The sequence below is a fragment of the Octodon degus genome, unplaced genomic scaffold (assembly GCF_000260255.1).
Source record: "Octodon degus isolate 3935 unplaced genomic scaffold, OctDeg1.0 scaffold00352, whole genome shotgun sequence".
NCBI lineage: Eukaryota > Metazoa > Chordata > Mammalia > Rodentia > Octodontidae > Octodon > Octodon degus.
Window position 1 is genome coordinate 661,151 of NW_004524928.1, and position 6,529 is coordinate 667,679.

General features: G+C 46.7%; 1 protein-coding gene across 1 annotated transcript in view; it reads right to left on the reverse strand.

Moving 5' to 3' along the window:
- The window catches only part of Chd8 (chromodomain helicase DNA binding protein 8), a 76,253-nt gene extending 73,386 nt beyond the window's left edge, over window positions 1-2,867 (reverse strand). The window contains exon 1 of the mRNA XM_023708350.1: window positions 2,780-2,867. The gene's annotated coding sequence lies outside the window, so the exon portion shown is untranslated. The remainder of the gene's footprint in view (window positions 1-2,779) is intronic.
- Between the last annotated feature and the right edge of the window lie 3,662 nt (window positions 2,868-6,529).

Consider the following 6,529-nt stretch of genomic DNA (forward strand, 5'->3'; position numbering starts at 1 on the left):
AATATAATAAGCTATCAGTCAATCATATGCTAAAAGTAAAATAGTAATAAATACCATCATGGTCATAGTAGTGCAAGGGTGGGTCACGCAGAAGACCCGCAGATCCGGAACCTGTTCAAATCCAAGCACAGAAGTACAGTGACTTCTAGGGGTGAGGGTGGAGGGGCAAAGGAAGTGTTTGTCTTCTGTTTCTCTCCCAGGCTTTGGTTCAAGGTAAACTCAGAAGACAGTTTAACTCTTCCAAGGCTGTGGGCAAATAATACCACTAAAGCATTTATCATTCATATGAATGTGACAGTCCTTCCACAGAGGATATTAAATTTTATTCTTGACAGGGGGTGCTGGTGCATGCTTGTAACCAAAGCACTCACCTGTAATCCCAGCACTTGTGAGGCGGGTGGGGGGGGGGTGGGGGGGTGTTTACAGTGAGTTCAAGGCCAGCTTGGGACACACAGTGAATTCCGGACCCTGTCTCAAAAACAAATAAACCCGGCTGGTGAGATGGCTCAGTGGTCTAAAGCACCTACTTAGAACAAGCTTAGCAAAGCACATGGGCCACAGTTCAATTCCCCAGCACCACATGCCAGCCAGCCCTGCCCCCAGGCGGGCTGAGCTGGCCATACACACACACACACACACACACACACACACACACACAAATAAATAAATAAATAAATTAAAAAAAAAATAAATAAACCCTCACTCTTTCAATAAGCAAGCACATATTTGCCATACAAAACTGTGGATAACAAACTAAAATTAAGTGGCAGCGCTGCTTTGAAAAACTCACCCTTTTTTCAAAGGAGATGTGGGGGCCGGGGAGATAGCTCAGCATACTAAGCGCCTGTTTAGGCAAGCACAGGGACTTGGGGTCTGATTCCCAGCACCACATGCCACACCAGCCCTGCCTCCCAGGTGCGCTGAGCTAGCCACCAAGAGTGGGTGTGGTGACAAGGACCTGTAATCCTAGTGCTGGGGAGGCTTAAAACAGGAGGATCACTATGAGTCTGAGCTGTGTAATGAGGCCCTATACCATTTTTTAAAGGAGATGTATACATGGTTTCTTTTAAAAATGCCTCTGATGCTTATCATTCTCCACGACCTACCAGAAACTTAACCTTTCACTTGAAATGTCTACTCCTTCCTGATACAAAATTTATGTTTCCAGGTGATTCACAACTAGCTCAAGAGATACATTGTATATTTATTGCTAATTTAAATTAGGTCAATCTGAGAACTGACAAAAGTCAAAGCTACCAGATACACAGAATAGATGGAGCAGGGAAGTTGTGATCTATGCAACTATCAAATCCCTAACCCAATCCATGTCTTGTTTGCCATTTCGTTTTACATCTGTCCGCAATTCCCTGGCAAGCGCAAGGGCCTGAGTTCAATCCCCAGTTACACAAAAACAAACAAACAAACAAAAAACAAAACAAAACCCAGTGACCTATAAATCTGTCCCCAAGTTTGCTTCTTGTGCTGTCTCTCCACATGCCTACCTACCCTCTTTCTGGCCCAGGTCATTTGCCTGGCCTTGCAAACCCATTGGCACACCACTTTGGCAACAAAAGGTCTTCTTCAGTGGAAAATTACGTTTTTATCATAAGTGTTTTCTCTTAAGGGTTGGAATAATTCCAAAATAACTGAAATAAGTTTCCACTTTGGGCCCTATGAAGCTGACCAATATTCTGGAACATATCGGATAGTCATACAAAATAAGCTCCTATCAGAAGACCTTACCTAATCAGAACACTACCCAAGTCAGGAATTCACTCTCTAATTTCCCATGTACTCCATGATAGCCAGAATCCAGGTCAGAGAATCTGAGTTGACAAATGCAGAATATGCAGATCAGTGATCTGTGGATGCTGATGCGATGGTGGATGTAGCAGACACTGATACTGCGGCTCCCATAGCTTCTGAGGCATTCCACTGTCTATTCTTTAGAAGAAAACGGCACAACGTTTTAAACCTTTGACTTCTAATGCTGTAGAGGTTGATCTACCAGGCACCCCTTTTTTAATGAAGACGTTAATTACTTGAGGACTCTTTCTTCAAAACGAGCTACTGCGTTTGCACAGCTGCTGCAATGGCTGGGAAATTCCCTGCGACGCTAGAGACAGGTAAATAAACTGCATTTGCTACAAGGCGGGCGCGGGGGAGGAGGGGATAACTCTGTAGTTTACATAATGCAACCAAAACCCAGGGAGCTCTGCAGACCTGTCAAGGGAGGTGTGAGCACAGAGCTCCCTTTCTAACGTCTCCAAACAGACGCCAATAGCCTGTCTGTCCTTCGCTTCCACAAGCTCCACACAACAGCACTCCAGAGAATCAATCGGTGTACCTTCACCTCATGCTTTCATACCCACTTTTATTACTAAGACACGAGAAAAAAAAAATCCTAACCTCCGACTTTTTGAGTCTCAAGTACAGAGTAACCAAACGCAGCCCGAGGAGTCTTTGCTCCACGGAAGGGGGAAGGAGAACAAGGCGCTGCCTCAAATGTACACCACGCCCAGGGAAGCAATGACAAGCTCTAAAAACTCCACGGTGGGGCGAGCGGCCCGCAGCCCGGCAGCCGCCCGCTCCCCCGGCCTCTCACAAAGGAGAATGGTTCAGTCCGGAGCATCACCCAGCACCTGATCCCCTTGCCCGGGGAGCGGAAGGGGTGCGAGCAAGGGCAGGAGGCCGAGTTACGCAGATCACCCCGAGAGCCTGATCCTTTGTAGAGTCCCCTGCATGAACGCCGAGGGGCCGGTGTGCGCAGGAAGCCTACCTGAACGAATCCTGGGCTTCCTTCCCGGCCAGCGTTTCAACTCACCCTTTCGGAGAACAAGGCGCCTTCCGGCGGAGCATGGCCAACCCTCGGCTCAGTCTACCTTGCTAGTAGTCCGTTCGCTCTGCGGCCCGCCCACCTTCGCTCCCATCCGCCAATCGCAGGGCCGAATCCGGCCCCTTCCAGCGCGCTAGTGTGAACGCCATCCAGGAAGTCTCTCGAGGGTGGGAGGTCCTCAAGGGCTGGGAAGGGTCCATAGGCGACCACACACATGCCCGACTGAAAATAAAATCTGGCGGCAGCCGCCTCTGACGACTCAGTTCGCAGGTGGGCGGCCTCTCGGCGTCTCTAGTTGGCCCCCGCTGCCGAGGGCGCTCTACGCAGAAACAACACTTAAATTACGTTTCTGGGGAGCCATCTTGGATCGGATGACGCTTTGCGGGTGGGGAGGGGAAGAAGGGTTTGCAGAATCTTAAGCCCGGCGCTCTGTCCAGCTAGTTAGGTCTTAAATCCCTACGAAACACCTTCTGTTATGCAGAGACATGATGTCCCTCGTTCACGATGAGGAGCTCTGAAAAAAATGGGAATGGGATTAGAGGCAAACAGAACTACCATCCTCTTTAACTGTAGGACTGATGAGGTACGGGTTTTTTTGGTTTTGGTTTTGGATTTTGGCGGAACCAGGGATTGAACTCAGGCCCTTGCACTTGCCAGGGAAGCGCTTATTCCACTGAGCCATCTCCCGGGCCCCTCGATGAGGTTTTATAAAATCAAAGCAAAAATCAGTCAAGTGAGAGTAGGTGTTACTACTAGTTCACAGGATAATCCTTACAGAGGAGCACATTAACACGCGTTATACATCTGTCTTAGACACGTGAGACCCCTTTTTTGAGACAGGAAGTAAAGGCTGGCCTGGAACTCAGAGACCCTCCTGCCTGAACCTCCAAAATGCTGGGATTACAGGATTACAGGCAAGCGCTGACACACCCGGCCTAGTTAAAATCTTTTTACTTACAAAGTTTCTAGTGTTCTGATTTTGGCAGTATAGACTACTGGGGTCGCTATAAAATAATAAACTTGAGCACCATTTTTTTTTTTTTTTCTTTTGCAGTGCTGGAGATTGAAACTAGGGCCTTGGCACTGAGCAACATCCTCAGGCCATATTTTTGAGACATGGTCTAAATGTCTAAATTGCCCAGGCTGGGCAAATTTGAAATCCACCTAGGGCTGGTGAGATGGCTCAGTGGTCTAAAGCACCTACTTAGAACAAACAAGCTTAGCAAAGCACAGGGACCACGGTTCAATCCTCCAGCACCACATGCCAGCCAGCCCCGCCCCCTGGTGGGCTGAGCTGGCCACACACACACACACACACACACACACACACACACATAAATAAATAAATAATTTAAAAAAAAAAAAAAAGAAAAGAAATCCACCTCTTTCAGCCTCCCTGAGTACTGGGATTATAGGTGGCAACACCATGTCTCACTTTTTTTTTTTTAATGTATTTAGTACAAGGTCTACAGGGTCTCACCACACAGATCGGACTCAGTGAGCCTCCTGTTTACAGCCTCCCAGGGGCTGGGGTTACAGGCGCGCACCACCACGCCCAGTCGCCCAGTCTCTCCAGCTTCATTTGTAAAGGCGTACAATTTATCAAGAGATCCAAAACTATGCGTGAATACATGTAGTACAAACTGTTGAGGGCCTACAGAGAAATTACACGTAAGAGCATTGCTAAAATCATCTTCTTTACCTGTGTTTAATTGGAAATACTTTCATTATGGGTGAAAGTGCATTCAATGAGGAAGGTTTTCCCATATTTCCTAATCTAAATCTCTGCTGCTTACTACATTTTGCTACAGAAAGTATTTTAAAACTTCATAGGGCCGGTGAGATAGCTTAACAGACTAAGCACCTGCTTAGGCAAGTGCAGGAACAGGGGTTTGATCACCAGTACCGGATGCCGCGCCAGCCCCACCCCTGGGCGCACTGAGTTGGCAACTGAGTCCAGATGTGGTGGCACACACCTGTAGTCCCAGCACTGGGAAGGCTGAAAACAGGAGGATCACTACAAGTCCAACCTGCGTAGTGAGACCCTGTACAAAATACATAAAAAATAAAATGAAATGAAAACTTCACGAATGAAGGCAGTCTTTCAAGATTAATTTCTCAGGTAGTTCCAGAAATAATCACACAAATGGCAGGGGCTCAGACACAATTAGAAGTCACATACTTTATGAGGGGTAATACCTGGTCAAAAATATTTTCCCGTACATAGAACAAAATCTGTGGCCAAGTTTTTCCAACTACTGATGCTGTTTATATCAAAATTTGAGCCTAGTGTTTACCAGAACAATGTGTCTGTCCATGGATGCATAAATGCATATACACATGTGGTTTACTTTTGTTGCTTTTTTTTAAATTTAATTTTTGTATATTTTAGGGACGGGCCCTACAGGGTGTTCAGGGTCTCACTACTAGATCAGACTTGGAGTGATCCCCCTGTTTACAGCCTTCCAAGAGCTGGGATTACAGGTGCATGCCACCATACCCAGTCTCAATTGTTGTCTCACCATGCCCCGGGGGTGGGGCCAGCACGGCAGGAGGGGATTGCACACCTGGTCCCTGCGCCTGCTTGAAGGCGCTTTAATCCCCTGAGCTATTTGGCCAGCCCTGTTGCTGTTTTTTAGACATTTGCACAGAGCTACATCCTAGCCCTTTTTTTTTTTCAAAATTTTATTGATAAACAGATAGCAATGAGACAGTTTCAAATCAAATCGGAAGTACAGTTTCAAAAAATAATACACTGCATATATTCTTCTTAGTGGTTACCTTTTTATTTATCATTTATTTTCATTTGTGTATTTGGTACAGAGTTTCACTACACAGATCAGATTTGTGGTGATCCTGTTTTCAGCCTCCCCAGTGCTGGGATTACTGAGGTGCGCCACCATGCCCAGACTCTGTCGCTCGCTCAGTGTGCCCTGGGGGCAGGGCTGGCAAGGCATGTGGGGGACTGGGGATGAACTGTGATCCCTGTGCTTGCCAAAGCAGGTGCTTAGTCTGCTGAGCTATCTTGCTGGCCCCTTTAATTTATTTTTTTGAGACAGTCTTGTTAAGTCACGGTCTCAGTTTTCTCTCCTTGCTGGAACAAAATACCTGACACCCAAAATTAAGAAAGGAAAGGTTTACTTTGCTCACAGTTACTGGAGGTTTCAGTCCATATACAGCCAGCTCCAAGGCAGAGCAGCACAAGGTGAGAGCAACTTTTCAGGGCAGCAGCAAAGAGCAAGAGCAAAATGGAGAAGTTGCAGCAACAATGGCTGCAGAGAGCAAATCTTCTCCCTTCAATTGCATTCATGCTATCTGCCACAGGCTGAGAGTACTATACCCATAATCCCAGTGGATCATCAGTTAATTACAAACTCTAGAAGTCTGCTCCATGACTGCATGAGGCTTTGGGGGGACAACCAGACATAAACTGTAAGTCACTGCACTGCCTAGGCTGGGCCTAAATTGTCATCATCCTGCCTCAAGTCTCCTAGAGTGTTAAAAGGCATACATCACCATGCTTGGTTTAGGTATGCTTTTTTTTTTTTTTTAGAGAAATTCCCAGGAACAGTATTTATTTATTTATTTATTTATTTATTTATTTATTTATGTGTGGCCAGCTCAGCCCACCAGGGGGCGGGGCTGGCTGGCATGTGGTGCTGGGGGATTGAACCGCGGTCCCTGTGCTTTGCT